This window comes from Nannospalax galili, unplaced genomic scaffold (assembly GCF_000622305.1).
Source record: "Nannospalax galili isolate Female #2095 unplaced genomic scaffold, S.galili_v1.0 scaffold1196, whole genome shotgun sequence".
NCBI lineage: Eukaryota > Metazoa > Chordata > Mammalia > Rodentia > Spalacidae > Nannospalax > Nannospalax galili.
The window spans coordinates 4221-19398 of record NW_008337101.1 but is presented as its reverse complement, the minus strand read 5'-3'; the positions used below and the strand labels follow the sequence as shown (position 1 = coordinate 19398).

General features: G+C 41.9%; 1 protein-coding gene across 1 annotated transcript in view; it reads right to left on the bottom strand.

The window, feature by feature from the left end:
- Window positions 1-13648, bottom strand: part of LOC103733293 (zinc finger protein 791) — a 35440-nt gene extending 21792 nt beyond the window's left edge. The window contains exon 1 of the mRNA XM_029563111.1: window positions 13528-13648. The gene's annotated coding sequence lies outside the window, so the exon portion shown is untranslated. The remainder of the gene's footprint in view (window positions 1-13527) is intronic.
- Between the last annotated feature and the right edge of the window lie 1530 nt (window positions 13649-15178).

The following is a 15178-nucleotide window of genomic DNA, read 5'->3' as shown; positions in this document are numbered from 1 at the left end:
CAGTGGGCTGGGCCCTCCCACATCACTCATCAAGAAGATGCCCCTCAGACATGGCCACAGGCCAGTCCAATAGAGGCAATTCCCCTATTGAGGCTCCCTCAACCCAGGTGTGTCAAGTTGACACTAAAGCTATCCAGCACAATACCTGTATGAAATTACCAAAGAATATAAAAGTCAAAGATAAGCCAGGCATTGTGGCACACGTCTTTAATCCCAGCACTCATGAGGCAGAGGCAGATGGATACCTACAAGTTAAAGGCTAGCCTGGTCTACATAGCAAGTTTTAGGTCAGCCAGGGCTACATTGTGAGACCCTGTCTCAAAACAAAATTTAAAAATTAAATAAGCAAAATAAATTAGAATGTTCTTTTAAAAGAAAATATAAAATAAATTAAAATTTACAAGTTTTTTCACAACTATGATGAATTCCTTTGAAAGACAACTAGAAGCCCCAGAGCAGGGAAAGCCCAGCGCCAGCACTACACAGCTGGTTCACACTGGACAAAGTTACTTACAGTAAAAGCACTGTCTTGTGGTGCATGACAAAGGTCAAAGACTGATCTGTCCACATTAGTATCCCTAACACTAACTCTGTTTTTCATTCATTGTAATTTTTACCAAGCACATTGTAAATTTTACCAAGGAAGTTATTCAAGTATTTCTAGCCCAAGAAACTCCTGCTAAGTTTATGGAAAGGGGGGAGGGAGGGAAGGAGGGGGGGAGGGAAGAGAAACCTGGAAAAAGGTCCTTTGTACAATGTAACTTCAAAAGTCCAAAACTGTACATATAGCTATTGTTAAGACACTTTCATGACTGTCTCTTGTGAAACGTACACCTGTGTCTTAGATGTATCCTATCCTTTTCCTAAGAACCCCTTCTTTTTACCTTCATGTCCATGCTTCAGTTTATAGTAAAATATTTCTTTTCAAGCCCAGCATGGTGGTACACGCCTTTAATCCCAGCATTCGGGAGGCAGAGGCAGGTGGATCTCTATGAGTTCAAGGCCAGCCTGGTCTACATAGTGAGTTCAGGTCAGCTGGGACTACAGGGAGACCCTGTCTCAAAAAGTCAAAAAGAAAAAAAAAAAATTTCTTTTCTTTTTTGGTCTTTTTGAGACAGTCTCCCTGTAACTTCAGCTGACCTAGAACTCACTATGTAGACCAGGGTGGCCTCGAACTCACAGAGATCCGTGCCTGCCTCTGCCCCTGGAGTGCTAGGATTAAAGGTGTGCACCACCACATCCAGCCCCAAAATATTTCTTAATAGACTCCAAGTCTGCTTCAAATGAAATAAACTCCAAAAAGGTGAATTTTGGGGACGTTCCCATAGCTTGCTAATCAACATGGGACATGACCCCAATAATCCACCAACATAGCATAAACATTAGCTTTAGATTTCTGCCTCCCGTGTGCCCTGAGGGACCAACTGACCACGTGCTCTCCTCCACGATGTTCTACCTCATCATGTGTGGAACTGAACCAATGGAATGCAGTGATCAGAGACTGAAAACTCTGAGGCCAAAGGTGAAAATCCTAAGTATCCAAATGACCACATGTATTTTCCAAAGGAAAAACCACGTCTAAACTGGAATACACTAATTTTGGTATTTTACACAAATGGAAGAGAAATGAAGATTGCAAAGCTTATAGTACACAATGCACACTGAAGCAGTTGAAATCTATACTACAGAATAATAACAGCATAGTACTGTGAAAAAATGGGAAATTGGAGCACTAGGTAAGACTGCAGATTAGAAACCCCCCTGCTGGGACCCCACTGAACAAAAACAGGAAAATAATAATCTATATTCTTACAAGAAATAATGTCTGTAAACAAAGGACATAAATAAGGTGAGCTCTCACCAAAGAGGTAGACAGGAGCAGCCCTGAACCTGTGCCCACTACAAAGGTCAGAAGCAACCGCTAGGCAGGCGCTCCTCCTTTCTTTGACATCACAGGGGCCACAGGAGCATCAAGCTGAGGAGAGACTCAACAGTGAACATGTGACTTTGTAGGCAGGGCACTAGCACCTGCTGGAAATCAAGGCTGAAAATCGGTGTAAGACACAGCAGGTGTCACAGGTGCAGAGCAGAGTCTGGGGGACACCCACAGAGATCGCCAGGTAATTGTGTCCCAGGGCAAAGAATTGCACCAGGGAAACATGGTAAGATAACAGATATGGAGAGAGTTGATTAGGAAGGAAAGGCATTCCTAAAGATGTGTGTGACTGGGTGTGGTGGCACAAGTCTTTAGTCCCAGTACTTGAGAGGCAGAGGCAGGCCTATCTCTGTGAGAGCAAGGTCAACCTGGTCTACACAGGGATTTCTAGGCCAGCTGGGGCTACAGGAAGACCCTGTATTAAAAACAAAACAAAGATGTGCGTGCACTAAATGAGCAGAGAAAAGGCATCTGCTTAGAAGCTCTGGGCCAGGAGTCTCATGCCCCTATACAGTCATTTACATAGCACACAACTGCTCCAGTGTTGGTACATTCTGGGCTGTTTCACACATACATGCTCTGCTGCATGTAGCCCAGGTGGGGAAGGGTTTCAAGTCTTTTCTCTGTATCAGTCTTGATGCCTCTCTCCACTTGTCTTTTTGGGACAGGTTCTCCCCTAGCCCCTGCTGGCGTGGAAAACTCAAGAGATCCACCTGCCTCTGCCTCCCGAATGCTGGGATTAAGGGCGTGCGCCATCTCCACCTATTTTACAGTCCTCCCACGGGAGTTCCTGTGGGCACCACACAAGGGATATCCTGAGAAGGAAGCCTCCCAGCATAGCCAGGAGCAGTGTAGCAGCCGAGAATCATGTGAAGTCATGCCACAGCCTCATCATTACATGCATACTGCCTGATCTGAAGCTACATGAGATTGAGGAAATGCGGGCTAGAGCGAGGCAGCCAGAGCCCTGGGATGAACATATAACCCAGGGAAAAAACAGAGGTAAATAGTAGCATTTGTGGGGTTACATCAGTACCTTGAACTCGAGCAGTTGAGCTGCATAACCATCCAGCATGTGTGGAACAATAATTGCTAGAAATTTCTCAAAATCAACATTCCAAGGTGAGGACTGTGAAAGGCCAAGGGAAGCCTGCCACCTACTGGTGACTGTGCAGAAACTCGACCCAAAAGGTAATTTCTAACTGCTGGGACACTGCACATCCACAAATCTGGTTTTACATGTTTGAACTGGAGTTACAAAGTGCAGTTCCTCCTCAGTGCAGTTTGCTGCATGGATCATCACATGGAGGGGAGAACAACTCCTCCCAACAAAGAAGAAATGCTTACTGTGCCTATACGATTTTTTTCCATTTTATTTTTATTTCACTTTGCTTTTATGATTTTTTGTTTGTTTTGGGACAGGGTTTCTGTGTAGGCCCAGCTGGTCTGGAACTGCCCCCATATAGACCAGGCTGGCCCCAATCTCACAGAGATCTGCCTGCCTCTGCCTCCCGATTAAAGGCATGGACCAGTATGCCCAGTGACTTTGCTTTTATTTTTCAAAAATATCTTCTCTTGCATAAATTTCCATCAACGGCTCCAACTTGTTGAAATCCCAAAGTTACTGAAAAGGAGACATCATGACAGGAAAACACAGGTGAAGGGATTCACTGCTCCTTCAAAGCAACTTCCTAGGGAAGCATTTCTCCAGGTTTCCAACAAAGAAGGTGATAGGATGTAGTCCGAGGCCTGGCTACATCTGTATCTGTATCAAAGGCAGTTCTGTATCAAAGGCAGTACCAAAGTGAGTCACAGGAACAGGTGGCCAGATGGAAGAAGGGATCCTAGGTTGATTTGATCAGTTATGTTTTTTCTTACAGTGACAATGCACCTACTGAAAATAACAAAGGTTTATTTGACTAGTCTGAGGGTACGGTCCACCATGGCAAGAAAACAAGGTAGCGGTTGCATAAGAGAGCTGGTCACACTGTATGAGCAGTCAGAGAGCTGGTCACACTGTATGAACAGTCAGAGAGCAGGTCACACTGTATGAACAGTCAGAGAGCTGGTCACACTGTATGTTTCCATGGTGATTGTAAGTCCCACCTAGTTGGCAAGATTAAGTCTCAGGATGATACATTAGTTTTCAAGATGCTTAGGGAGCTCTAGAGGTGGATTGCCTATCTAGTCTTTCCATTTAATTTGTTCTTCAGTTTGTGTATTGATGGGGGGGCTTTCAAAAATAGATTCAAATGATGAGATTCCACTTTATTTTTTTTCCTATGAATGGAAGAACAGGACTGGTGACAAAAATCTAAGAAAGGAGCCCTGTGCTGTTCTAGAGATTCACCTCAAGCATGTGGAAGGGAATTGCAAAGACCTGAAGTGGGTAGAGGAGGTGCAGGGCATCAGAACGCCCAGGCCGTGTCCTTGGTGCTGTGTTATCTTCCTTAAATTAAACAAAGTTGAAGAGGACTTCTGATTTCCTTTTACTAAGGCTAATGAACATCAATATGGGTTTGAGAGCAGGTACTCAAGTGAAATGGATCAATGTCAGGGTGTTCAGCTGTGAACTGAGCCATTCCTCTTCGATTTCTACACAGAGCTATATTAATTCCTATTTATATTAGTCACTTTTCTGTTGCTGTGATAGAAACACTGACCCAAGCAATTTATAGAAGGAAGGGTTTATTTGAGCTTACGGTTCCAGGGGAATTACAGTCCATCATGGCAGGGAGGCATGGTGGCTGGAGGTGGCTGGAGCAGGAGCAGCAGAAGCGAAGCTCTCACACCATCATTCAGGCATAGGAAGCAAGAGATCAACTGGAGATCAAGCAAGGCTTAAGAACTCTCTAAGCCCACCCCCAGTGATGTGCTTCCTCCAGGATAGCCACACCTTCTAAAACCTCCCAAAACAGTGCCATCATCTGGGGACAAAATGTCCAAACACTTGGAGCCTATGTGGGACATTTTCATTCAAACCATCACACTATTCAAATGTTATATATTGAAGTTGTGGTTAGTTTCTGAAAATTAAATTTTTTTAAAAAGGATGATGCTAACCATCACCTGAGGTCACAGAGACTGGTCCTGCAAGCACTGTCAGTGCCATGATCTGGAGGCACATTTCACTTTTAGAAATATTATCTATGGCCTCCCCAATGCCTGGTAATTCAATGATGTAAAATAGACAAAAATTGGGGCTGGAGAGATGGCTCAGTAGTTAAGAACACTGGTTGTTCCTGCAGAAGACCTGGGTTCAAATCCCAGCATGCATATGGCAGCTAACAACTGTCTGTAACTCCAGTCCCACGGGATCCAACAGCCTCTTCTGACCTCCGCAGGCATTGCACAACACAGGGGCACTTACCTACAGGCAGGCAATACACACAAACACATAAAATAAAAATTATAAACAAAAAATTTTCAAAAAGCAAAAAAATAGACAAAAATTATAGGAAAGAATATACAATTTTCTACAGTTGTACAATGTATCTTTGCTAAGTATTATTATTACAAATGTCCACAGAACTGTTATTGCCTAGGCAGCTGTCCCTGTGGATATGAAAGTCCACTGTGTTGGATTAAAAAAGCAAAGGAAGCCAGGCTTGGTGGCACATGCTTTCAATCTCAATACTTGGAAGACAGAGGCAGGCAGATATCTGTGAGATCTAGTCCAGCCTGATTTAAATAGCCAGTTCTAGGCAGCTGAGACTATAGGGAGACTCTGTCTAAAAAATAAAAACTCAATGTTTATATGTCACTTCTTTCACAGAATTATTTTTACAGCTGGGAATTTTTATTGTGTGGGTACATTTGCAGAATTCTCATTTCAAGAATTCCTTTCAGGACTGGAGAGATGGCTCATCATTTAAGAGTACTGACTGCTCTTGCAGAGGACCCAGGTTCGATTCCCAGCACCCACGTGGCAGCTACGAACCATCCTTAAACCCCAATCCAAAAAAAAAAAAAAAAAAAAAAGCAAATTCATATTACGAACACATTTGATAATAGAAAGAGTTAAAGTTTTTTTGGTGTTTTTTTTTCTTTTTTTAAAATTTTATGTGCTGGCACCCACATGGCAGCTACAAACTGTCCTTAACTACAGTTCCAGGGAATCCGAAGCCCTCTTCTGACCTCCGTGACATTGCATGACATGGGTGCACTCACATACATGCAGGCAATACACTCATACACATAAAATAAATATAATAAATAAAATATTTTTTTAAACTTTATTAAAGAAAAGAATTCCTTTCATAAGAAAAGGAAAGCCAAACTCTAGGAATCTTTTTATTGTTGTATGTTTTGACTGCATCTTTCTAAACAGATTACCTTCTAATGTGATTAAATCCTCTTGATGGCAGCCCTAAGTGAGTAACAACCATATACTTGCACATCACTGTTGGCAATATATGCTGAATATGATCAGTGGGAAACATGACTGCTTATGAACAGGACAACTATATCACAAGTGAGCATTAGAATATCCACATAAACAACACAGTCTCACAATCAACAAAATGCTTCCTCCTGCCAATACCAACAATCATCATCACACAGAGGAATCCTGCTTTGCTGATGTTGGTGGTATGTGGTATTGAGTGGCAGACCTCTTGCATGCGAGACCAATGATCTAAAACCAGGTGACATTTCCAGCACTCTGTGCCTTTCACACTAAGATACGACCACACTAAGTTGTCCAAGCAGGCCTCGAACTGTCAATATTCCTCCTTCGGCATCTTTAGTAGGAATGATTACAGGCCTGCATGACCAAGCCCAACAGGGACCTTTATAGTAGCCAAGGACTGCTTAGTAAAGTACATCACAGCCTGTAGAACATTTCATTAATGGGAAAGTTTGTGTATCATCCATTCATTTTCATCAACAGGCTTAAATTTATAAATTTACAGAATTTCCTTCTAATGAGATTTTTCACATGAATTTATTACAAAGTTAAAAACTATTTCATTATAATACAAACTGCTAGCTTCAAGCTACTCTGCATTCTTAGAAGATCTATGTCCATTATGAATCATCATGCAGTACTGGGGGGATGAGACAAAAGGTATCTGCACACTTTGTTCATTCAAAGGGTTTTCCTACAGAATGAGGTTTATCTGTTTTGTTTTGTTTTTTTTCTTTCTTTTCATATGAAATGGCATTGAAGGTCTCAATGTTTCTCGGATAGGACTTTAGCAAGCTCTTCAGTGATACCACATGTCTTAGTTTGTTCTTCATTGCTGTGACAAAACACTCTGACCACTACCAACTTGGGGAGGAAAGGGTTTATTTAGCTTACATCTCCCGGGTCACAGTTCATCAGGGAGCCCAAGGTAGGAACTCAGGGCAGGAACCTGGAAGCAGGAGCTGGAGCACAGGCCATGGAGGAACGCTGTTTACTGGCTTGCTCCCCTGGCCCCTGCTCAGCCTGCTTTCTTATCCAACACAGGCCCACCTGCCCAGGGGTGGCACCACCCACAGTGGGCTGGGCCCTCCCACATCACTCATCAAGAAGATGCCCCTCAGACATGGCCACAGGCCAGTCCAATAGAGACAATTCCCTGATTGAGGCTCCCTCAACCCAGGTGTGTCAAGTTGACACTAAAGCTATCCAGCACACCACACAATAATAAAGGAGACTTCATTATTTTTAACATTCTGAAAATTTTTAGTACAATGAATTTATACACACATTTGAAGGACACAGGAAAATCTGAAAGTTTTCACATTATTTCCATTCATAGGGATTTTCTGCACCTGTCAGGTTTTTGATGCCATAGGAAATATACAGTTTTGCTCCATTAGGAGGTATATTATACGATGAAGGAATCTGCCACATTATTTTACTCACAGTATTTCTCATACATGAATTCCTCTGCATAATCAAAGAAACAGTACAAAGCAAAATCTTTACCATTTTTCATGGGGCTTCTCTACAATGTGAGCTTTTCATATACTTGAAGGAACTGTGACATCTAATGGCTTTAATATTCTTTAGAATAATAGGGTTTTGTCACCAATATGAGTTCTTAAGATCACACTTAGAAGACTTTTCCATGCTTTTCCCCCAGTATGAGGTCATTCATGCATTTTAAGTAATGAGGGATAAATGAAAGACTTAGCACAGTGTTTACATTCATAAAGTTTTCCTCTACTATGAGTTATTTTATGATTGAGAAGGGAATTGATGGTTCTAAAGCTTTTACCACACTGTTCATTTATAGGGTTTTTTTCCCCAGTATGAGATCATTCATGTGTTTTAAGTAAATAGGGATAAAGGAAAGACTTAACACATAGTTTACATGTATAACTAATCCCCAGTAGGAGTTAATCTATGTCTTTGAAGGGAATTGGTACTTACAAGCCCTTACAACATTGTTTACATTTATTTATTTATAAAATTTCATTTTTGGTCTTTTTAAGACAGAGTCTCTCTGAAGCTTCAGCTGGCCTGGAACTTATTATGTAGACCAGACTGGCCTTGAATTAACAGAGATTCACCTACCTCCTGGTCCCATTCTTCATGGGACCATTGTGCCCTCAGCGTGAGATTTTTCATGAGTTTTTTATTTCTGTTTTTGTTTTTTTTATGGACTTTTTGAGACAGGGTCTCCCTGTAGCCCCAGCTGGCCTGGAACTCGCTATGTAGGCCAGGCTGGCCTTGAACTCACAAAGTTCACCTGGATGTGCCTCCCAAGTGCTGGGACTAAAGGCGGGCCATGCCCAGTGATTTTTCATGAGTTTTAAGTGCACTAGAATAAAGGAAAGATGTACCACACTGATCAGATTCATCAGGCTTTTCCCCAGTAAGACTATTCCTCAGTATGAGTTAATTTATGTCTTTGAAGGGAAATGCTACGTCTAAAGTCCTTACCACATTGTTCACATTTATAGGATTTGTTTCCCCCACGCATGTCTGAGGGGCATCTTCTTGATGAGTGAAGTGGGAGGGCCCAGCCCACGGTGGGTGGTGCTACCCTGGGCAGGTGGGCCTGTCTTGCATAAGAAGCAGGCTGAGCAGGGGCCAGGGAGCAAGTCAGTAAGCAGAGTTCCTCCACGGCCTGCGCTCCAGCTCCTGCCTCCAGGTTCCTGCCCTGAGTTCCTACCTTGGTCTCCCTGATGAACTGTGACCTGGGAGATGTAAGCTGAATAAACCCTTTCCTCCCCAAGTTGGTAGTGGTCAGAGTGTTTTGTCACAGCAATGAAGAAACAGACTAAGATACCCATTATGAGTTATTCTATGTTTTTGAAGGGAATAGTAACTCGGAAGGCCTTACCACATTCTTTACAGGCATAGTTTTTTCCTTAGTATGACATCTTTCATGTGTTTTAAGTGAAGAGGGAGGGATAAAGGAAACACCTCATTGTTTACATTCTTAAAGCTTTTCTCCAGTATGAGACATTTTATGTCTCTGAAGGGAATTGCTTCTGGTGAAGTCTTTCCCACATTGTTCAAATTTATAGGGCTTTTCTCCATTATGAAATCTTTCATGGGATTTAACTGCATTTGGATAAAGAAAAGACTGACCATAGTGTGTACATTCATAAGGCTTTTCTCCAATATGTATTATTTTATGTCCTTGAAGGGAATGGTGGCTTCTGAAGGCTTCGCCACATTGTTTACAGGCAAAGTGTTTTCCTGTATGTATTATTTTATGTCCTTGAAGGGAATGGCGGCTTCTGAAGGCTTCACTACATTGTTTACAGGCAAAGTGTTTTCCCACAGTATAGCATCTTTCATGGGCTTTAAGCAAAGAGGGATATATGAAAGACTTACCACATTGCTGACAGGCATAAGGATTTTGCCCAGTATGAGTTATTGTATGTTTCTGAAGGGAATAGTGACATCTAAAGGCTTCACCACATTGCTTACAGGAATAGGGTTTTTCACTTTTGAAGGGAATCATGACTTTTGAAAGTTCTACCACATTGGTTAAAGGCATAGGAAATTCCATACTGTGAGAGTCCCTTTCACAGATTTTAAGAAAACAGGGATAAATAAAGTCTTTAGTGCATACCCGACATTTATAGTTTCTGTCCAGTATGAGATGCTTCATGCACTTTAAGCAAATAGTAGGAACAGAAAGAATTAACACGTAGTTTACATTTATATAGTCTTTTCCCACTAAGCTTTCTTTCATGTACTTTCACTGACACGTCTGAAGGCTTTCCCACGTTCTTTACATGCATAGTGCTGTTCAGCAGTATGGATTCTTTCATGCATTTGACATAAAGAATAAATGTAAGACTTATCACATTGTTTAGATTTATAAGGCTTTTCTCCTGTATGAATTCATTCTTGACTTTCAAGAAAATGGGAAGATGTCCATGCTTTGCCAGATTCTTTCTGTTCCTGACAGATGTCTACACTGTGAGTTGTTCCATGTGTGCAGAATGAAGGACAAACAGAGGGATTTCCACACTCCTCACGTTTGTACCATTTTCTCCACAGTTAGGGTTTTGATGTATTTCAAATGAACTGTGAAAAGATAAGGACTTTATTTTATTCATTAATTTATTTTTTTGTCTTTTTGAGACTGGGTCTCCCTGTAGCCCCAGCTGGCTGGAACTCGCTCTGTATACCAGGCTGGACTCTAACTCACAAAGATTCACCTGCCTCTGCCTCCCAAGTGCTGGGATTAAAGGTGTGCACCACCACACCCAGCTGAAAGATAAGGATTTTGTATATACCTAATATTTACAATGTCTATACACATTGTACTTTCCTACAGAATTTATGGTTTTTTCAACACTGTTTACATTTATACTGCATGTTAACATCTTTCTCATAGCAACATGATCACACTCCAGTTTAAGAAAGGGTCTCCCTATATATCTCTAGCTGTCCTGGAACTTCCAATTTAAACCAGGCTGGCTTGAAGTCACAAAGGTCTGCCTTCCCTTGCCTCCTGAGGACTAAGATTAAAGAGGTATATAACCACACCTGGCCACAGATGGAATTTTGTATTCAAATTAGATGTTGTTTTGGGGTGATGATTTCTCCACATTGACTACCTTCTGCATGTACTTTTTTAAAGTTTTTTTTTAATTTAAAGATGAAATTATAGGCTTTACTATTCTTTTTTTGTTTATAAAAGTTTATTCAAAAGCCGGGCATGGTGGCGCACACCTTTAGTCCCAGCACTCAGGAGGCAGAGACTGGTGGATCTCTGGGTTATTTTGATATATCACAGTGAAAGATTTATCGTCCTCTTTTTTTTTTTTTTTTTTTTTTTTTTTTTAAAAAAAAAAAAAAAAAAAAAAAAAAAAAAAAAAGCTTATTCAGGGACAGATGGGGAAAGCCATCATTAACAATCTTTAGTTTATCAAAGGCTTAAAAATATCCATTTTGCTGACTTTTCTCCAAAAAGCACTTTCTGAAAATATTAAGTCTCAAATAAGACACAACCTGAATCTTTTTGTTATGGTTACCCAATGCATCACAATCTGTTGAGTATTTTCAAGGAAAATGTCAACTCCGCCTAACAAGTCAACTTCTTGAATTTTTGCATATTTCATACAGAATATCTAAATTAATCTTAATCATCTTTATACCCCTCTCCCCACTGGCATCCTCCCATAGACCTCTCCCCACCCCCCACCCCTGCACTGGAATTCAGACATTCTGTCCTTTGTGTTAAGGCCTATTGTGTCAAGTTAGTGTCTCCAGACGCTCCTCAGTGCAAGTTCATCTATGGGAGTCTAGTCAGCTTATCTAGAGTCCCTCGCTTTAGGAAGATTAGCCGTTTCTTACCTAGCAGTAATCAGTTGCTAATATTTCTTCAGCTAAGATTGGGGTCTGATATACATTTCCCCAGTTCTATGATGGGTTTTTGTCTGCTTGAGTTTGCATGAGACTTGTGTACACTGACACCACTGCTGTAGACTCATATGAGCAGGGTCCAAGGAGCTTGTAGGACTCTATTTCTATATAGTCATACACCTCCTCCCCACCTCTTACAATCTTTCTGCCCCCTCTTCCATAATGCTGCTGAGCCCTGGGTGGAAGAAGTTTAACATAGGAATCCTGTCCAAGAATCAGAATCTTCAGACACTTTTTTTTCTTTTTGGTCTTTTTGAGACAGGGTCTCCCTGTAGCCTCAGCTGGCCTGGAACTTGCTATGTAGATCAGGCTGGCCTTGAACTCCCAGAGATCCACCTGCCTCTGCCTCCTGAGTGCTGGGACTAAAGGCATGTGCCACCACACCTGGCTTTCTGCAGACTCTTAATCTCTACATTTTGGCCATTTGTGACCTTTTGTGTTTCTGGTCCTCTGTTGCATGAGGAAGCTTCATTAATAAGAATTGAGAGACTCATTAGTCCAAGACTGTCACATCTCTAGACTAATATAATTTCTTACTATTTGTAAAACATGTATCCTTATATTTACAGACAAATATCCCAGTCACCATTCATTAAAAGAAGCTTCTTTTTCACCAGATGGAGACTATTACAGAGTACCACAACTGGTCACACAGACATTGTCTATGAATTGCCCAGGTCCAAGTGACACATCTACAATGTAAACTCTACACTTAAGGCTGCATGTACTTTTATACAGTATTTCCACAATGTACCCTCTATGAAAACAATATCAAGCACATTAGTTTTGGTGCTGATTAGATTTGGTAATCAAGTCTAATTGACCCGCTTCTGTGATAGGATGCCTACAAAGCTATTGTAGATTTGTAGATTTGTAGATTTGACCTAAACTACAGTCATCCAGGAAGAGGGAACCTCAACCCAGGAATTTCCCTTCAGACTGGTCTATGGGGTACTTTCTTGATTGCTAATTGATGTGGGCAGTGCCAACCCTGGGTAGCTGAGCAAGCCAGAGGAAGCAAGCCAGTAAGCAGCATTCCTCCATGGGGTCTTCTTCACCTCCTACCTCCAGGTTCATGCCTTGGCTTCCCTCCAGGATGCACTGAGACTCGTAACCTGAAATAAACCCTTTCCTGCCCAAGTTACTTTTAATCATGGTGTTTATCAATGCAATACATAGAAAACTAAAACACTTGTGCTTTAGTTACTCCTCTTTAGTTGGATTTAGACATACATTATTTCAAGTAGGAGAAACTGTATACCTTCTAGTTTATCTGAGTGGTTTAAGATTCAATGGACTGGTATTTCTGTGACATGACTCCAACAACCTATTGTGAAAAGTGCAGCATTTACATATGGTATTCCATACAAATATGTCAAAATGAAAAGTTTTCCAGACACTGAATCACTTTCCTAAAGTCATTGACATATAATACAAATTATCAAATTTGTCAAATAATGAACAAATTTAAAGTTGTGTGCATTTACTTCCTCTGCTTGACCTTCAATTTTTATAACACACTAATATTACCTCATGGGACACCTGCTTCCACCTGTACATGCAAATTACCTTAGAGTTCCCTGAGGAGTCTTGCACTGGTTTTCAATATTTTGGTCTCCCTATTTGTCTCCTAAAATGTAGGTCTAGAAAAATAACTATAAGTTACTAGAATTTACAGAAAACGTATATTCTACCTTTCCCATGTGTCAGAACAGAGAACAGCATCACCAACACTCATGCTGTCATGAATACATGACATTCTTACCTACACAAGCAAGGTTCTTGTAGGTTTCCAGCATTACATCTCTCTAGAGATACTTCTGAGAAGAATCCAGCATGCCCATTCTTCCTGGGTGAAGTTCACAGTCACAGCCTCAAAGGCCACTGGGTCCTGAACATCCCACATATATAAGAGAATGACATATGTAAGTGAAACTGACAGCACAAGGAGTCCATACTCGACTAACACTAATGCTGTAGTCTATGAACATTTCTTTGATGACACAGCAGTTCGACATCTAGGACTGAGCAATTTCAATCGGACGCAGCAGAATAGGATCTCTCCACTCATTTTCGGGCCCAGGGACTAAGATATGCTACTTGACATTTGACCACTCAAATTTTTCTATCTAGAGAACATCTGTATTATATGTGTTGTAGTGCTTTGAATAAAAAATGTCCTCTGCCAGGTGTGGTGGCACACACCTTTAATCCCAGCACTCGGGAGGCAGAGGCAGGTGGATCTCTGTGAGTTCAAGGCCAGCCTGATCTACATAGTGAGTTCCAGGCCAGCTGGGGCTACAGGGAGACCCTGTCTCAAAAAGACAAAAAAAAAAAAAAAAATTGTCCTCCACAGCCTCAGCTATTTGGGTGTTCCCAAGGTGGAGACACTGCCCAGGAAGTTTTCAGACATGGAAGCTTGCTGGAGGAAGTACATCACTGAGGCTGAGCTTTCAAAGATATAACATGCCCCATTTCCAGTGTTTCTCTCTCTCTCTCTCTCTCTCTCTCTCTCTCTCTCTCTCTCTCTCTCAGTACTGTGTGCAGTTAGGATGTGGTCTCTCAACTTCCTGCCCCTGCCATCATGCCTTCCACACCATTATGAACACCCAGCCCTCTGGAACCATTAGTTAAAATAAACTCTTCCTTTAGTGGCTTTTGGTCATGGAATTTTATCACAGCAGAAAAACAAGTGATACACCGGTCACAACAAGCTCTATTGTCTACAGTACAAAGAGCATTGACATCAGAAGACATGAGTCTGCCTGTCTTTACAAATTCCTGCTCAGGACAGTAGGGCCCCAGACCTTAGAAGACGGCCTAAGAGTGCCTGGATCCAGCTGTAGCATGAGCTTCCGTAGACTGCACCCTGCCCAACCCCTCACACTCTGGGAACATACGTTGCCCCTCTACTTCACCAGGGCTATACTTCTCTGTCTTACAGTAGGGACCCAGATCTTAGCAGACAGCCTGAGAGTGCCTGAGTCTGGCCTTTGCTTGGTGGTGAGCTTCCCCAAAGCATACTGTGCCCATCTCCTTCATTGCAACCACCTATAGATCATCCCACCACCCCAGGTCTAGACTTCTCTGCCCTTTAGTAGGGGCCCAGACCTTTGCAGACTGCCTGAGAATCCCTAATTTGGGGCTCTCCTTAGCAAGCATCTCAAATTGTGCTGTGATGGCCACTTAGTAGGGGTCCAGACCTTAGTGGGAAGCCTGAGAGTACCTGACTGGAGCCTGACTTGGTCCTCTTCAGGAGCTCCTGAGTAGCTGGACTGAAGCCATTTGTTCCCTCCAATATAAAATCTGAAAGAACCCGAAGCCTAGACCAACCAGCTTTACATACCCAATAAGAAAACAACCAAGGCACTCCAATAATACAAACAGAAGCAGACTTCAACTCAACAAAGGAAGGC